The following is an 11,058-nucleotide window of genomic DNA, read 5'->3' on the forward strand; positions in this document are numbered from 1 at the left end:
CTATGCTTTTTAGTGCATATTTGGGTCATTTACTATCTTTAGTCCTTTGTTTTGCATATTCTTTGAGGTTTTGTTCCCTTGGTAGGAGAGGAGTGCAAACCTTGCATTTTCATGGCAAAATGGAGCTAAATTGATCGAATCTAATGACCAAGCATCAAAGAGAAGACAAGACTAGAAGGCCTTTGTACATATTATAGTAGATGGGCAATGATGACCAAGTATCAAAGAGGATTATTGGAAGAAGAAAAGAAGAAAAGGAAGCTGTGACACAATCCGCCCGTCCAACCAAGAAACGCCCATCCAAGACGTGAGGAATCCGAGCGTCTTTGCAGAAGGGACGCCCGTCCAAACACTCCAAAATCCGCTCGTCCAGCAAACAATCCGCCCGTCCAGCCACCAGGAAATCCGCCCGTCCCGACACCTTGGACGCTCGGATTCCCTTACAGTCCCACACGACCTTTTTCTTCCCTCCATGAAAGATTCACATATTTATGAAAGACCGGCAAAAAGGAGACTCGCATCTTTTCTGAGAGGAGCGATTCCTCAAGGACTTAATCGTCATTTAAGCCTTTTGTAAACCCTAATTTGTGTACCTAATCCCAACTATAAATACCCCATTAGTCTTATTAGATTATCATGTTCTTCTTATCAATCCTTAGTATAGTTTATATCATTCTAATCTCTTCTTAATCTTGTAATCAACTTCTATTCAAGTCTTAATACAAATCTCATTTCCTTAATTTCTCTTTTGTTCATCTTTTATTTTGGGTAATTGAAGATTATTTGGGTTATCATTGGGAGATTGACAACCTTCCAATCAATCATCAAGTACTTCTATTATTCTTTGCTTTATTTTGGAATCATTAGTAGGTATAATCCATTTAATCCTTTTTTAATTATTGTTAATTATCTTCATTTATTTATCATGTTTTGCTTTGTTAATGTGATTGACAACCTTGTTAACATGTTAAACTTGATAATGAATGAGTAGTATCCTTAACTAGGGTTAATGGGTAATTAGGGGAAACCAACACGGGGAATGATTCATGCTTAATTTAATATGTTTTCATAGTTTATTTGGTTGCTTGTTGTGATCTCAACTTATGCACATGTTATGTTTGATGAAATGCGAGCCTATGAATCCTTGCATTTTTTACTCATCACTTACCTTTTCAATGAGACTTGTAAGACATAAACCAACTCGAGTCTCATTAGACCATGCATATAGTTTAGTAGGGAGGATTAAGTCGACTTGTAGGTGTTGTACAATCTAATCGATTCGGCTCCGGGAGCCAAACCTTCCTAGGATTGTAAGATATAAACCAACTCGATCCATCACAATAATAATTGCTTGCTTATAATTTTAGAATATGTTTGTATGATCAATTCCCATGAATCCCCTATGACCCCATGACACCCTAGTGCTTTTAATCAATTGTTTACATCTCATTTTAATCATCTTGCTTGTTTACTTTTATTGCTATTTAGTTTAGTGATCTTCTCATCTCAACCCCAAATCGTGACACACCTAGACACCGCTACTTGCAATCGAAAATCCTACATCAATAGCCGTCCCTTGGGATCCGACCTTTACTTGCCTCTTTACTAATAGTAGAGTTGTTTGTGAAGTTATAAATATTGTTTTGGTCTAGGTGCTCCTAACGACAAGTAACCGAAAAGTAAAGCTCCAAGTGAGTGAGTCCGACCAACTAGTGAAGTTGAGCTTGGGAGATTCGCGTTGTAGTGCGTGAAGACATGAGAAAGCGTGCTAAAGTGAGGTATAGACGATGTTGCTCCCCCATAAAAGTCGATCGACACCTGCTGATGGTCGTTCAACTGGGTCGATCGACTGGAAACGCTTTAAGTAAAGTCGATCGACAGCCTGTTTTGGTCGATCGACTGGTTTGAATAGTCGATCGACTATTTTGCTTATCAGACGGTGTTGATTTCATTAGTTAATTCGGCCCATTAGTTGTTTAGTTAATAAATCTCAGCTATCTCTATATAAAGACAAACTGAGAACAATTTTAGGTTATCTTTACTTTTGCAAAAACATTGTTTAGACGTTACTTTGCTCTTTGGAATTTTGGATCGGAAGCTTTGTAATCTTTCTTTCTTTATTTCGGTAATTAATTAATCCTCGTTCCTCAATTAATCCTTATTTCTTATTTCGTTCTTCATCTTTTTTAGTTGCAATTTTTATTTCAATCATTATTTACATCTTATTATCATGTTTAATTCAATTACCATTATCATTGTTGATTTAGTTAGTTTGGCTATGAGTAGCTAAATTTCTTATGCTAGGATTTAGGGTATCCATGGTTGTGACACGGTTTTAATCGGGATATGGTGAGTAGCTAAATTACCATTATCAATTTGACTATGAGTAGCTAAATTTCTTATGCTAATCCTTTTTAGGGAACAATTGGTCACATATAACGAGCCATATTGCATACCTCGTGAGGATCTTCTAACCTGGATGCCTTGAGTTCCAAGTCATGAACAATATGATAGATTGCTGGTGTTTACCACTCAATCATCTTATGACCAAGAACATTGCACCTTGCAAGTTCCCATTGTTTCTTTGGCTTGGGTCACTCTGTAAGTTTCCCCCAAACAAAGCATGTAATTTGTTATCATACGTGTGTAACTTCTGATCTGGTCTCACAATCCAACTATTATTTTAATAGGACTGCAATTTGGACGGGGCAAAAAAAATAACAAGCTTGTCGATCAATTTGAAGCATTGTGTGTCGTGTGGGACCTATGACAGGAAGCATGTGCTAGTCCATTCCAACTCAACTCTGATATGGTGAGTTTATTTTAAATTGACAAATACTATAAACTCAACCTATAACTTCTACTATGAAACTCACACCACTATAACTTCAATTCAAGTGTTTTCTATCTATATATTAATCCTCTAATATCATAGCTGACATGGCATAATACTAGAGCATTTTAGATGACATGTCATGTAAACAAGCATGAAGCATATCTCTCATTATCATATTACCGTACTATTTTACTCCGTATGGTACAATACATTATTTTATTATATATTTAATTAGCATAAGATATTAAATTGGTGATTCATGATTCAGTTACCATGTTGATGACTGATTAATTTGGTTTCCATAACCCATTGATGATTGATTGATTCGATTTCCATCTGATGTTCATTAATATAATTTTGGATTATAAAAAGATATGTATAATTTTAACCACTATATTTTATTTTACGCGAAAGTGGTGATTAACCCCCAAAAATTTGAGCAATTGTGAGATTAAGCTCCATAAGTTACAAATGTAACAATAAGGCCCCATAATTTTGACAAAAAGTGAAATTCAACCCTGTTTTTAATTTTAACATAAATATACGCGAAAGTGGTGATTAGCCCCCATAACTTTCACCAATTGTGAGATTAAGCCCCATAACTTACAAATGTAGCAATTAGGCCCCATAACTTTGAGTAAAAGTGAAATTGAATCCATTTTTTTGATTTCTAACCAAAATTGCACCAAAAAAATCAATTTCATCCATTTATACAAGTTATCAGTACAATAATTTTTTTTTATATATTTATAAATTGTATGAAATTAATTATACATTTTGGGAAAAAAAATATTCGAATGAATTACATAAAATTTATAATTTGTAGAGAAATTTCATACGTTTATATCAATTATATTAGAGCTAGTAAAAGTATTTTATCTAAAAACTATGTTAATTAATAAATTATATAAATACTTTTAAAATATTAAAAATAATTTATGTACAATGAGTCTAAATATAAAATGATTTAATGATATATTTTTATTAAAAATAAAAATAGGGTTGGATTTCACATTTTGTCAAAGTTATGGGGCCTAATTGCTACATTTGTAACTTATGGGGCTTGATCTCACAATTGGTAAAAGTTATGGGGGTTAATCTCTACTTTCGCGCATAAATATATCATTAAATCATTTTATATTTAGTCTCATTGTACATTAAATAATTTTTAATATTTTTAAAGTATTTATATAATTTATTAATTAAAATAATTTTTAGATAAAATTTTTTTACCACTTTTAATATAATTGATATATACATGTGAAATTTCTTTAAAATTATAAATTTTATATAATTCATTCAAATATTATTTTTTTTCCAAAATGTATAATAAATTTCATATGATTTACAAATGTATAAAAAATGTATTGTATTGATACATTATATAAATTGATGAAATTGATTTTTTTTGGTGCAATTTTGGTTGAAAATCACAAAATTGAATTCAATTTCACGTTAACTCAGAGTTATGGGGCTTAATTGCTACATTTGTAAGTTATGGGGCTTAATTTCACAATTGACGAAAGTTATAGGGGCTAATCACCACTTTCGTGTTTTACTATTTGATTGATAAATACTAGTAATGGCTTATTCATTTAAGCATTTCCAAAGAGTATTAGTTAGCCGATCTTTCGCACTAGCAGCCTTATGTGAAAAATTATCTAATTTCAATGAGGCAGATGGGCTCATATGAAATATGACACAACACACATGGCGTAAAAAGAGAGAATGATTGTTTTCTTTGGCGTTTAATTTGTTTTCTACTTCAATTTGGAAAGACTTATAAAATTCCTGCAACAATGTGTTTATAAGGATGGTGATATCTGACTTCCATTTAAAACGGGTTAAATATTACCTTTTTAAATACGTAGAATCAGCTTTTGTTATTACCAATGTTATCTTTTATCATCTAATTAAATGGATAATACTTGATCGGTCTCAATATTTATAAATTTTTTTATGAATTGAAATTTGTATTATCACAATATGATGTTATCATTGTTCTCTAATGTAAGAGAATTTGGCAAAACAATTAATCTCTCTTAAGACACAGATATTCGTTTTATTACAAAAACGAATATAAGTGTGGGTAAAACTTTATCCACTTTAACAATAAATGGACATTTGTGTTGGTAAAATTGATGATAAGCTAAATATGACGTGAATGAATGAGTTAGAAGTGATCACAATATAAAACGGGTGAGATGATCGAATCATAACATTATTGATAAATGATTTCTACAGATATTGTCAACAAAAGTCAGAGGTGATCTAATGTTAATAGACCTGTCAAATTGGTCGGGTCGATCGGCTCCCGGGTCGAGTCATATGGGTCGGATCAAAATACGGGGTGGGTCAAATATGGGTTGGGTCATACAGGTCTCGGGTCGGGTTAGGAGAAGAATACGGGTCAGATAAAAATTATGACGTTCCCTATTTTATCATTTTTCAGCCGAAAAAACATACTTTTTAAAATTTAATTATTTTAATTATTATTATATTTGTTATTTTAATAATTATTTTATTATTGAAGGATATAAGATTTATATAAAATTAACTTTTATATTAGTTTTTAAATTAAAATAATATTTATTATATTTATTATTTCAAATATAATATAAAATATTAATATTTTAATAATATTCTTCATTATCTTTGACCCAACTTATCGGGTCCCCTAAAATAATGGGTCAAACGGGTCGCGGGTCGTGGGTATGTGATCCTAAAAAAATCGGGTCGGGTCGGGTTTTGACAAGCCTAAATGTTGCCAATGTGGGATTTAACTCAAATGTGGATCGGGCTTAAAAGTATTTTTGGGACTTAGCTTATTGATTTTCAATTTAGCGGGTTTCTGATGATTTAGTACAGCAAGTCTTTGAAATTTTGGTCAATACCTTGCTCATGCCTGTTTGTTTTTACAAATTATTAAGCAGATCGAGTCTAATGAATTAACATTTCAATAACGTTAAACATCTTTACTAGCCATTGCTTTTTACGTAACACGAAAAGTGAAATTCAACACATGCGTATCTCATATAATTTTTAGCAAGTGAAAAATTAGATAAAATGAATAATTTACATCTTAACACTACTACAGATACAGGCTATAACAACGGGTAAAAACCGTTGTAAAAACAAAAAGCGGACGTTGTTAAAGCGGCCGTTGTAGAAGGTATTTACAACGGTTTGTTTATTTAATGAAACCGTTGTCGAATGTATTCACCACGGTTAAAAGCCGTTGTTGTTGGGTGTTCTCCGTTGTGGAAAGTGTTTCAAAAATTTGGAGGGAATAATATAACAACGGTTGTCATATGTATAACCGTTGTTGTAACTTTCCCTCCAAAATTGTGAAGTCTTTTAACAACGGGTTTATTCTACATACCTGTTGTTGAACTTGTTAGTAACAACGGTTCTTAGTTTAAAACCCGTTGTTGTAACTTTACCTCCAAAATTGTGAAGACTTTTAACAACGGTTCTTCGTTTAAAACCTGTTGTTGAATATTATGCGCGGTATTTGTGAAAGTCATTCACAACGGTGTTATTTTTATTAACCGTTGTGAAAGGTATTCACAACGGTTTTTTTTAGTAACCGTTTTTATTACGAACTCCTAATGTTTTGACAAATTAAATTTGTTTCATGCCATTCAAAAACCTGCATATATCAAGAAAGACCATATACCAAAGACCAAAGATAAATCACAGTTGGGTTCATCGAACTCAATAGATTCAATTCAACCACAACAAAGAAAGATCATATATATATATATATATATATATATATATATATATATATATATATATATATATATATATATATATATATATATATACTTACAAGGAGTTGAATTTACATGAACTAATCATTCCCTAACTTCAACAAAAAATTACTAATAAGTTGATCTAAACTCTGAGTATCATGCATTTCTATTTTCTAAGACGTATTTGCCCAACATGTCCCTTACCTCGTCTATATCTATACTTGAGTGCTCCTCAATCTGTTGTGACGGGTTGATTACATACTGCGGAAAAAACAAAGAGAAGACATTATTGTAACAACATCAATTACTGCATAGCAACATCATGGTATATATAGAAGCAAGCAAGACAACATTAGCTCTAATTTAAAAAAAAGTAATAAACACGTTATTAAATTACTAACCTTTTCTGGAATAATGATATATCTTCGCCTAATAATCTCCAACATGAACCGACAAACGTAATATCCACATTGTATGCTATCTGGCTGGCGAGGGGCCTATTATTACATAAAAACAAACAGACGAGAGAAGGCTCACATCAGAATCTTGAACTTTAGGTATTGTATTAGTATTAAACACAGAATTTTGCACTTAATGTTATTGTATTTGAGCACGTACCCCTGTTATCGTAATAAAATCAGGGCCAACATCAGAATCTTTTCTCGGTTGATCCCGCTTGCTCTTCTCTTTCTCAAAGGCCCTTTTTTTAAAAAATAAAAAAGGAGGCAAAAACTCATTTTTTTAGGGGCAAAAATGAGCTTTTTTCTATAAATAAAAATTGAAACTTAATGTTATTATAAATAAATCAGTATTATAAACTTACTTATTAATCAAGCGCTTAAAAGTCTCGCTTGGTGGATGATGTATAGAATCCAACCAAAATACTTTTTTCCTTGTCGGCATGATGGCTGCTAGCACCCAATGAGTCCTACATCAAGAGACATCATCATTATTAACAAGTACATATATTAGTTATGAAAATGCAATTGTAGGGGGAAACGTAATATTAATTTGTTTATTACCCTTTTTCATTATAAGCGCCAAAAATCAGCTTCTTGGTTGTCGCAAATTGCTGAGCAATATAATCTACCCGTTCTTCGAACGAGAAATCCGCAATAAATAAAGATACAACATAGGGGCACAGAAATCCGTATTGATCAGATGGAATATTCTTCTCGGGCATCACTCTCAATTTCAATATCCTACATTATTACGGTATTAATTCCGGTATTTAAAACACTATCTAGTAGTCAGAATATTAGAATATGAAATTATTTATTAAGAAACTTACTTCATCCAAACAAATAGGTGTGCCACATCAATCTGGTCTAGGCCAGCCCAAACCGCTAGCATATCCCATGATATAAGTGCTTGGCGCTCAACCCCTAGAATATCCTCCTCGAGCGGAATAACTATCAATTGCTCGGTGGTTATGCGATGTCCAGCCTCCTCATGCAGTTTCCTCATCGTCTCCGTTCTTACTTTTTGCATGTAATCCTTCCCAGAATATTTTGAGTTGTTTAAACTCCTAACTTCTTTCAGGTCCGGGAAAGAATGAGTCTTTGATTTTGTGCTACTACCACCAGCCTACACATGTAGTAGATAATTAAAATAATAAAAAATCCAAAGGTAACATATCCTAGTTGGAGTAATAAAAATAAAAGCGTACTTAATTAAATACCTCGTCAACCTGCTCTTTCAATGATGAGGTAGTAGTAGCAGGTAAGACTGGGGACTTGGGCTTATCAGTCTTTTTTGTCCCCTACACAAAATTACCATGCTTTTTATAAATACAGACAAAATATAAATAAAGGGAGCGAGGTTTTTAAAAAAATGGAGATGTTAATTAAATACCTCATCAAGTTGTTGTCTCGACGAGGTCGTTGGCATGTCTGTGGACTTAGGCTTATCCGCCAAAGCCGGCTTTTTTGTTCCCTACAAAAAAAAAATAACATATAAATTTAACATATAAAAACATTCAACAATTAAAAATTTAACATATATATAAAGGTATTTCTTCTAACTCCAACTGCTTTCCGCTTCTGAGGCGGAGACGTCCGAGCCAAGTAGATGTGAGTTTCAGGCCATTGGATGAAACTTCCAACCGCATCTCCCAGAATGGTAATTTCGTCACGAACTGGGGCAGGCAGTTGAAATTTTTCATAGCCTGGAAACTCTGTAGTTATCTCTACTTTGGTATGATTCGGCAAAAGTTTTTCGCCATGAACTACAGTTTCTGCTGCTGCAGATTTGGTGTGCATTTCTACGAGACCCCGGCCAACACGCACATGTGGCTTTTCGGTTTTAGGGTCAGCAAGAATAACTGGCCTCTTGTTTACGGCCTGAAGAATATACACATACATTATTATATCCCAAAATTTAATATAATTCATATAAATTTAACTAATTAAACACTTCATGCATACCTTACAAAAACAGGAACCGACTTGAAGGAGATGTATGCTGTTTTCCATCAGCCGTCTTCTCAAGTTGCATCTCCTTTTCAGACCCATTATTTACCTAATAAAATTAACCAATGGCACCAAGTCAGAACTTATAGCATTAGAGCTGGCAGGGAACACACCCCTTGATCTTACCCAAAAAAAAAAGAAAAGAAAAATAAGGAAGTATTAGGTACCTGATCAGCTTTAGTTGTTACAACTTTAGAAGCATTATTAGGTACCTGATCTTTCTGAATCTCGTTGACCGATACTTCCTTCTCATGTATTGCCAAGGTAGTAGCGGGCGCTTAACCAATCTGTTGTACCTTATTATTACCCCCTTTAGAAATGACATCCTCCATCATCTTCACTTCTTCTTCGGAAAGCTTGCCTCCAGCATTCAGCTTTAGTAGTACGGATGCCATTAATCAAGTCGTGCAAGAATGTAATGTGTCAGCAATTTTTATCCCAACAATAACATGTGAATTGAACTTAAATGAAAATAATAGAATAAATGTTACCATGTCACCTTCTCGGACTTAGTCTTCCTTTTCTTCTTAATCGGGCGCTTTTCCCATAATATTTCGTTACTCCAACCTGTAACGGGACGCCCCTCAAACGACCTGGATGTTCGGGTCGGCCGATCGCTCTAGCAAGAACGTCATTACGACCACTGGGAGTGAATTTCCCTTCTTCTACCTCTTTCAATACGTTGTCCTATAATATATTAAATAAACTTCAAATTATATTTGTGACTAAAATAATAAAGTTAGTAATGAACTCGTCTTAATAAAATAATCCTTACTATGTTGGCCAACACTTCCTCATCATATTTGTCACGCGACCGGGATCCTTTAGGCGTGTGCCCTTATTTATAAGTTACATGCCGATCCACCTCTTTCACTCCCTTTGCCACCTACACATTAACATGGTAACATTTATACACGTAAATGTGTATCAATGCAAGTCCAAGTGTGAATAAAAAAATAAAGTCTCACAGGGGAATAATGCATGCTACTTACGAGGTTCTCTTCTATCTTTCTCAGAATCGCCTCGAGAACCATACCATTTCCCCTTCTTGCATGAAATGTTAGCACGATTTCTTCTGCTAACGGCCTTCAAATAATTATATAAAAGCGCAAGTAGATGAGATAATAAAAAGATTATATAAAGGACTCATTAATTAAAAAAATGATAGGTAAATCGTTAAAAGGCGAGGATATTTAACCTGAAACTTCTCAGTAGTTCTCATCTTTTTGAAAAGATCCCATTGTTCCTGCTTGATGGTGGGACACTTGTTTTCCGGTGGGTTCTTACGCATCTCCCCCGTTGCCTTGTCCACATACAACCAATCCCTAGCAACGTCACACATCCACTGCCTGTGGACATCCGCTGCCGTATGCATTAAATACTTATCATGGCTTTCATCGAGTATAATAAAGCCTTCCTTTACACGAGCCAAGTATAACTCCGCTAATTTTGGATTCAAATTTCTAAAATCATCTATATGGATAGGCACAAACTGTCTTGTGCAAGTACCAATCCAACTGGAGAAAAACCCGCATTTGGACCAGTAGAGAAACCCATCTCACTCCATGTTATTTTCAACGGTTGTTTAGCGGCTATAGCTGCAAGGACTTTCTGGCACTTCGTAGCACCCCTCTCACCAGGCTTATTATCCTGAGGCTTATTATTCTTTTGACTTCTTTTACGTTTTTCATCCATGATAATCCTAAAACCCAAATATGAATGATATAGGAAATGAACAACTTAACAACGTACATGCAGAGTATTATCTAAAACCCTAAACCCTAATAGGAATGAAAATTTAAAACAACATATTGAGCTTCTAAAATCCTAAACCCTAATAAGAGGAGTGAAGTAGATGATGCGGGATGATAAAGATAACAAAGAAGACGAAAAATAAACAGATGCATGAAAAAGAAAAAAGATGATCGTCTTAAAACCCTAATGACGATACACAAAATTAAAGTGAACATACCTGATGATGATGATGATAAAG

The sequence above is a fragment of the Silene latifolia genome, chromosome 10 (assembly GCF_048544455.1).
Source record: "Silene latifolia isolate original U9 population chromosome 10, ASM4854445v1, whole genome shotgun sequence".
NCBI lineage: Eukaryota > Viridiplantae > Streptophyta > Magnoliopsida > Caryophyllales > Caryophyllaceae > Silene > Silene latifolia.